The following is a 7,799-nucleotide window of genomic DNA, read 5'->3' as shown; positions in this document are numbered from 1 at the left end:
GATTAATCAGATTCAGACGCGTCATTTAATAAATAATAATAATATTTCACGGTGTTTACATCAACAAATTTTTTGAAAGCTGTTGTTTTGATAAAAGCTTTATTTTATAATAAATATTAATAGTACGGATATTTATATTTTGAATAAAAATTTATACTTATTCACTTGCCAAATATGTCAAAAACGTCATAATTGACGTTAATAATTGCGTATTACACATCGATTTGTCTTAATTTTTTTTACAAAATTTTTATTTCGATGTAAAAACTCAATTATGATTATAGCGCCTTAGTAATTTTAAAATCCCTTCCTTATACCTTCGTAAACTATTTATTTTCAATTGCCCAATGACCTCGTCAGTCGATAGCAAAGAGGTTGCAAGTTGCTTTATGGAGAATGAGAAAAGTATGACTTGTAGGTACAAGTAAAAATATAGGAGATACAGTAGAACTCCAATTATCCGAATTAATGGGGACCGGGACCCATTCGGATAATCAAATATTCGGATAATCGGAGTTTTTTTTAAAAAATTGCCATTGGAGTGAAAAAAAACTACGTTTTGATATTGCACTATTTTTTTATTGAATTAAATGAAAGAAACATGATATTTTCATATGTTTTAAATATAAATAAAATGTACTTAAGTACAAGTTTAGAAATAAAAATCATTGTTTTTTAAACATCTCCGTCAATGTAAGCTGTTTTGCGGTCTTCATCCGTTTTCGGGCAGCCAGGTCACGCATTCGCTTGACGGTGAGCAGTTGCAAGTGGTCACACTGGCTTCGCAGGGGGAAGAATAATAGCGCACTTAGACTTTTTTTGGACAAATTTTTTTCTGAAAGTGATTCGGATAATCGGCGATTCGGATAGTCGGAGTTCGGATAATTGGAGTTCTACTGTAAAAGGCGAAAAATCGAAAGGTTGCAGTAGGGCACATATCAGCATCTATACAGATCAGAGAGGAGTTGTCGTCTCAAATGCTCCTTCCACCTGAGCCTGAAATTTACATAGCAAGATGCTCCGTAATTTACCGACTCAAGGAATGGCTACGACAAACCCATCTTGATTACTTTGGGCAGGGCATGCGGCACCTAAGCCACTTGACTGCGCTCATCTAAAATATACTAGAGCACAGTTGAGAAAAATTCCATTTCAATTTGATCATTAGTAGTCCAAAAGCAGTTTATAACTTTAGAAAGAAGGTAATAGTTTGACCGGAAATAGTGATTTAATAATAGCGTCTAATTAAAAATTCTTTTATAATTTATTATACGAACGATAAAAAAACAAAAAACTCGTGAGCAACCGAGTTTCATCACTAATGTCATATTCCCCCCCCCCCCCTCATTTAATGTTTCTTTTTGTTGGATGGTTTTTATTGAAATGGGAATTTGGTCTTTTGTTAAAAACATGAAAGGCTTTCAAACAAAACTGTAGGTACATTCAAGTAAAAATATAGGAGATAAAACGCGAAAATTTATTGCAACTATAAAATTAAACCTCTTTTAACATTAATTTACCTGTAAACAGGCGTGGATCTAGAGTTAAATTTTGTGGGGTCACAGACACTGGAATTCGGATTTATAGTGGTGAGAACCATGGACATTTTTTGTGTTTTCGTGTGGGGGGGGGGGCTTACTTAAAAATTTATTTTGCTACTATTTGGTTTTTCTCCTTTCATCGTATGGGCACCCTTTTCCTAAAAACTTGTTGTCAAAAATGATTTTATTTAGTTTTTATACCCTATGTATGAAATATATCAGAGATTCAGAGTATATTAAGTTTAGTCCCAACTTTTGTTTGAAACATTTTTTCGTAAATAACTTTGGCTACCCGTATGGGCCCAAATTAGAGCAAACATTTAGTTCCCCTTTTCTTAAAAACTTTAAAAGATGGTGAGTTGAAAATTCATACTAAACCCATCCTATAACTAAAATTTTGAATTCAATAGAATTTTACTTTTTTAAAACAAGTTGGTGCTTTGAACCATTTTTATGAATCTCGAAGAAGGGGCAGCTGCCTCTCCCTTTGCGACGCCCATGAAAATAATTAAAAGGGACTGAGAAGTTGACAACCCCAATGTGCACATCCATGAGCTTGATGAACTTACAAGCCCATTTTCAACCCCTAGCTCAATTTGGAGGGGCAGTAGTTGTGTGCAAATATGCTTTAAAAACGGCAAAAAAATATAATTTTGTGGTAGAAAAAAGTAGGGAGAGGTGCTGGAAATTTAACACTAACAAAAAAGCACATCCTTGACACTAATCCAACCTACGTACCGAGTTTCAACACCCTAGCTCAATTTAGATAGACTCTATAGAAATTCAAGCCAAAAAAACGTCCAAAAAAGCTGGTTTTCCTCCCGGAATCCACTCCAAATTGCTGAAATGATATTTTTATAACACTGATCTGCCTAGTAAACTATCTTGCATATCGAATTTCAACTCATTTGAACGAAAGGGAGTCACTAGAGATGTCCAAAAGTCAGAGATGGATTCAGATATTTTTCGCCGTTTTCGGTAGTTTTAAAAATTGGCGCTCCCATAATAAAAATCTATCAATAAAGACCTTTTTTAGTTCTTTATTTATAATAATCTGTGAAATCACGTTGGTTTTTCGGGCAGTCTCCGATTCAAGCTATCGTTGTTAAATAAGAACATAGATGGATACATTCACCAAAAAAGCAATTTTCTAAATCACTAGAATACATCGGTACTAACATACTTGCTCTATTTTGATCCCCATCAGTGTTCAATTGATCAAATTGCTTAAGAACGAAAATTTTCTTTAAAAATATTTGTACGATTCTCGGCTCTTTTGAAGTTCAGGCACAAGGCTGTCTATTATTACTAAATATATTCTGCCACTCCTAATGTTTCCCAGTCAGATAATGAAGAAGTAGTAACTTCGGCAGATTCATCTGCTATGAGCTTTCTCTTCCGTATCTCTTTGTTTCCTTTTCATATTCTTTGACTATTGAGTGTTTCGAGGCTTGGTTCAATTTTATTAAAATTTTGTATTTCTGCTATACATTTGAATAACTGTACAAATGTCAATATCAACGGACTGCAATTTTCTGACATACTAAGACAATTAATTTTATGTTTGTTTAAAAACTTCCAAGCTAGCGCCCCTTTGTAACCTCGCGCTTATCGGCACCTGCCTCTTTTTCATTGATATTATAGTTATACATAGACTAAGCATCGCCTATCTTTCCACAATGTGCATCGCCTATCGTGCCAACATCTGAGGTAATTGCTTAGGTCAGCTAGGGACATTTATCAAAATATGTATTTATCAAAAGAATATAGGGGCATTTATCAAAAAAACATACATTGAATGTCAAATTTTCATATCACAAAATGTTTTCATAAAACATCGTGATTACACTGAACTTTTACCTCAGTTGTTGGCACGCCTAAAATCGTTTGACGTTTAGTCTATGTAACTATAATGTCAATGCTACTTTTCCTTATGTATAATCTGCCTCTGCCAAAAGTAGCGATAACCACATAAATTGTGTCCTGATTGTCATGGAACACACTCTCACCTCTCCCCGTTGACATTTCTTACAGTGTCTCTGTCTATATTTTCGGGAAAAATTTTACTACCAATATTTTAATATCTGGACAAAGCAAGAACTGCCCCCATAAGTAAGTTAGATATTTATTAAATTACAAATATTTTTCGTCCAATTAAATAAACATTAGATTCAATTAACATTACTGATAACTTATCAATTAAATTATAAATTTGTTATATTATGTCGTTTGTAAATAAATTAAATAGCTAAACAAAATATGTTTTGTATATATTTTAAAATAAATACATTTTTAGTTTTGTACCGGGCGGTTAAAAAATCAATGTTATTACATAAGTATAGAATAATAAAGTATCTTTAGTATCTATTGAGCAAAAAAATCAATTTGGAAGACACGCAAAAAAAATGAATAACCGAATACTAAATTCATGAATGCCTCTATTTACTTCTTCACATGAGGTAACACTATTTGGTACGGCCTTTGAAAAAATAGATAACTTGCAAGAGTATATTCAATACTGAATTAACAAGTGAAAACAAACATTCGACTGAGTTAATTGTTGAAATACCATGTATAGAAAGTATTGAATGTCAATGTTTGCATTATTTTTAATAAATTAGGAAAGTTTAAAAGATCAACACAATTATGATGGTTTGATAGTTGAAGCTACCTGCAAATTTTTAATTCCCTATCTTTTATAATTTTGGATGAAATGGACACCAAAGTTTTGTGATAATTTTCGCCCTCATGGATAAACAGTGATTTTTGCGAAGAAATATTTCAAACAGAAGTTGTTAATTTTTTTATAAGGAACATTTTTGCACTTAATCTTTTGTTCTATCTCTTACGGTTTACAAAATGGGTCCTACCAATTGACCTATGTTTTTACGTCCTGAGCACGGTATAATTAGTAGCTTGATATCTTTTTTCGTTTTTGAGTTATCGTGCTGACAAACAGACAGGCAACCGGGCAATCGGAAATAGATTAATTAAGTGACTTTATGAACACCTATACCAAAATTTGATATATACAGGGTACAAAAATTTAACTTATTTTGTACACGTTTATGGTGACTTTTTCTTTAATTTCTCGAATAATGTAGTTAACATATAATAAATCGGTGAAAATCTTATGATGAAAAATTTTTAAAACTTCTGACAAGAAAATCATATATGTTGGTCCATCCGCTTTGTTTTCACTTATCTCTGTTTTTGAATTATCTAGAACAATTAAGCTCCAAAAACATAAAAATCCAGTTTATTTAATGATTGTGCTAACAGTTTTGGTGATATCGGTAAAAATCGTAGATATGATTTTTCGTATAGAATTTCTGACGAAATCTCGGAAACTACTCCCCTGATAGTCTAACCAACTCAATTTTTGCTTTTTTGCACGAGAAAAAACCTGTATACCCGTGTTAATTCAACCCTATTAGAGGCATGGCCAACTCGTAGATCAGAGAATGAATGGAATCACAGAGTTAACGCAATGTGTGTGTGTTTGTGTTTGTGTGTGTCTGTCTGTGGCATCGTAGCGCCTAAACGGATGAACCGATTTAAATTTTTTTTATTTCGTTTGAAAGGTAATTCAACGGAGAGTGATTTTAGATCTAAAGTATCAAGTGCGAGTTTAGGGTTCCGTATCCGAAAAATATTAAAGGAGTGGCGACAATCTTCAAATTTCTTTAAGGAAAAAGCTAATTTAATGATCCCTGACAAGACCCCATTAGAGGCATGATGAGCTCATGGACCATGGTTTGTACATTTTAATCGTAGAGTTCACGCACAAAGGTCAAAATATCTGTAGATCCGTGCTAACGAAACTAAATTAAATTGAAAAAGTTAATTGTTTTCTGGAAAACAAAATTGGAAACGTCGGAAAATTCATCATTTTGAAGATAAAAATTTTAACAAAACCAAATTTTTAAAACTTCAGAGAAGAAAAACTCGAAAATATATAATTTTCCCGGATCGAAATATCGAAAGAGCCTAATTTTTAACTAGTTTATATTAAAAAAGAGTTGAAGCACTACTTCTGCAAAATTACCGAAATTCATATAACTTTTTATTTTAGAATCATTTTGTACTTATTACGAAATAATTCATTTAAGGAATATCCTATCTACTGTGTTGATTTAATAAAAGTATTATAAGAGATATTAAAATAATTCTCTATACAAATATGTCCCCAATTTACAAGCTGACCACAAAAACCGCAACCAATATTTTTTATTTTGAAATTTACTGATAATATCTAAGAATATCTATAAAAAAATTTATGAATTTTATCAGATTTATTATTTTTAAATAAATTTTTCCACAAAAATAAAGTTAATCAGTGGAATTAGAGAATAAATAAAACCTATAAGAACTAACAGTAGGTAATATTGCTTAGACCACAACATCGTGTGTATCCACCTTTACAAGTAAAGAAGCTTGATAGCCAAATAAAGTCGATACTACTAAGTTGCGACATATGACCAAAAATAATATTTTCTATCTCACATTAATTTTGACATTTATACTAATTCTACTAAATCTAAAGTATGATAATAAAAAAAATTTAAAAATTTTGTTACTTTAGACCTAATTAAATGGTTTGAGAAAAAATTTTATTGATGATTAATGGAAAAAACAGAACAAATTTGAATAAATAGATAGTTAATATTATTTTATAACTTGGGCGATTTGGGGTATGTTCTGATATACGCTGTAAGTACTAGACAGTAAAAGCATTGCACTCAGGAAATGCAATCGGAGATTGGGATAACTTCTAATTTTTAATTAGTTATATTTTATATAGTTTTGAAAAAAATGAAAACTAAAGTGATTTGTGTCCAAATTAAACCCCCTCCCCACGGAAGATCAATGATATTTATGAAAAAATTTTTGGAACAAAAGTTTTTTATTTTCTCATGAAGAACATTTTCTTAGCGATAACGATACGTTCTACGAGCCCATGACCCAAGTAATTTACTTTATTCGTTTAAGAATGCGTACTTACTTTTTATGCCTATATAAAAATTTCAGGTCGATATCTCTTATGTTTTTGAATGATCGTGTTTGCGGACAGACGGACAAACGGGCATGAAATTATCAGGTGATTTTTTGAACACTTATATCAAAATCTTGTTTTTTAGTATCAATATATACTAAACTATACTAAAGTGTTACAAATTTGGAGCTAAATTTAATCTACTCTAGTGAGTTTCATGTACACAGGGTTCAAAAATAAAATACTTTCTGTTATAATGTTGCAGCGAATCTTAAAAAAATGACTCCAGAAATAAAAAGTGCTAAATCATACATTGTTTTCGTAGTCATATCGTGAAAATATTTTAAATTACAACACCTATTTTAATTATAAAAGAAATGTCGGCTTTCCTTATACATTTGGAAAAGCCACAAAAATACCACAAGTTTGATTTTAAAAACGTTTTATGTTATCATTTTTGTTATCGAAAACACATTCAATTGTTTATACAAATTTGAAGTGGCAAGGTATAAAAAAGTAATTCTTATTTTAAAAATTTGTTTTAAAGGAACTTAAACCTTCTACTCAGATTAGCTAGAATTTAATTCGGTAGTGAACATACTTAACTGAAATATTTTCGAATAGTACTTATACAGTTTTCGAACAACATTCCATGTTATTCCATGGTATATCCAACATTTTACTAGAGAAAAATTATCTTCAATCCTTCTCAGGTAGATAGTAATTAACTATTAACTAAGTGATCCGGATCTTTGGTAATTTCTTATCACTGTTCATAGATGGCGTTTGGTATAAAATTTGAAAAACATGATTAATTTTATTATATGTTTTTAGAATAATTTTTTATACACAATCTATAATTTAAATTATTCATATTATAATTAATTAAAAAATTTAATAAAAAACACAGTTTTATAAAGTTTTAAGTTTTTACTTCCGTCAACAGCCCCCATTTCTTAACATTCGCAAGAGACGATGCGAATGTTTTTGACAAAAAAATGAAATTATTTACATTTATAATATGTAATGAAAAAACAACTAATAAATTTAAATAAATTTTTAACATGAATTAGGTCACCCTATTAGCTCAGTTGGTTAAGGCGTATCCAATTCCGTCCGCGGTATGCTTAGGGTAGCGGGTTCGATTCCTGCCGTCGCAATAAAATTAAATTAATTAATAATTGTGATGGGCTGGTATTGTGGGAAATGGGAAATATAAACTAAACAATCATCATATACTAGAATTTGTGAGCGTTTGATTT

Source organism: Chrysoperla carnea, chromosome X, assembly GCF_905475395.1.
Source record: "Chrysoperla carnea chromosome X, inChrCarn1.1, whole genome shotgun sequence".
Classification (NCBI taxonomy): domain Eukaryota; kingdom Metazoa; phylum Arthropoda; class Insecta; order Neuroptera; family Chrysopidae; genus Chrysoperla; species Chrysoperla carnea.
The sequence above is the reverse complement of the archived record's forward strand: the minus strand, read 5'-3'. Positions refer to the sequence as shown.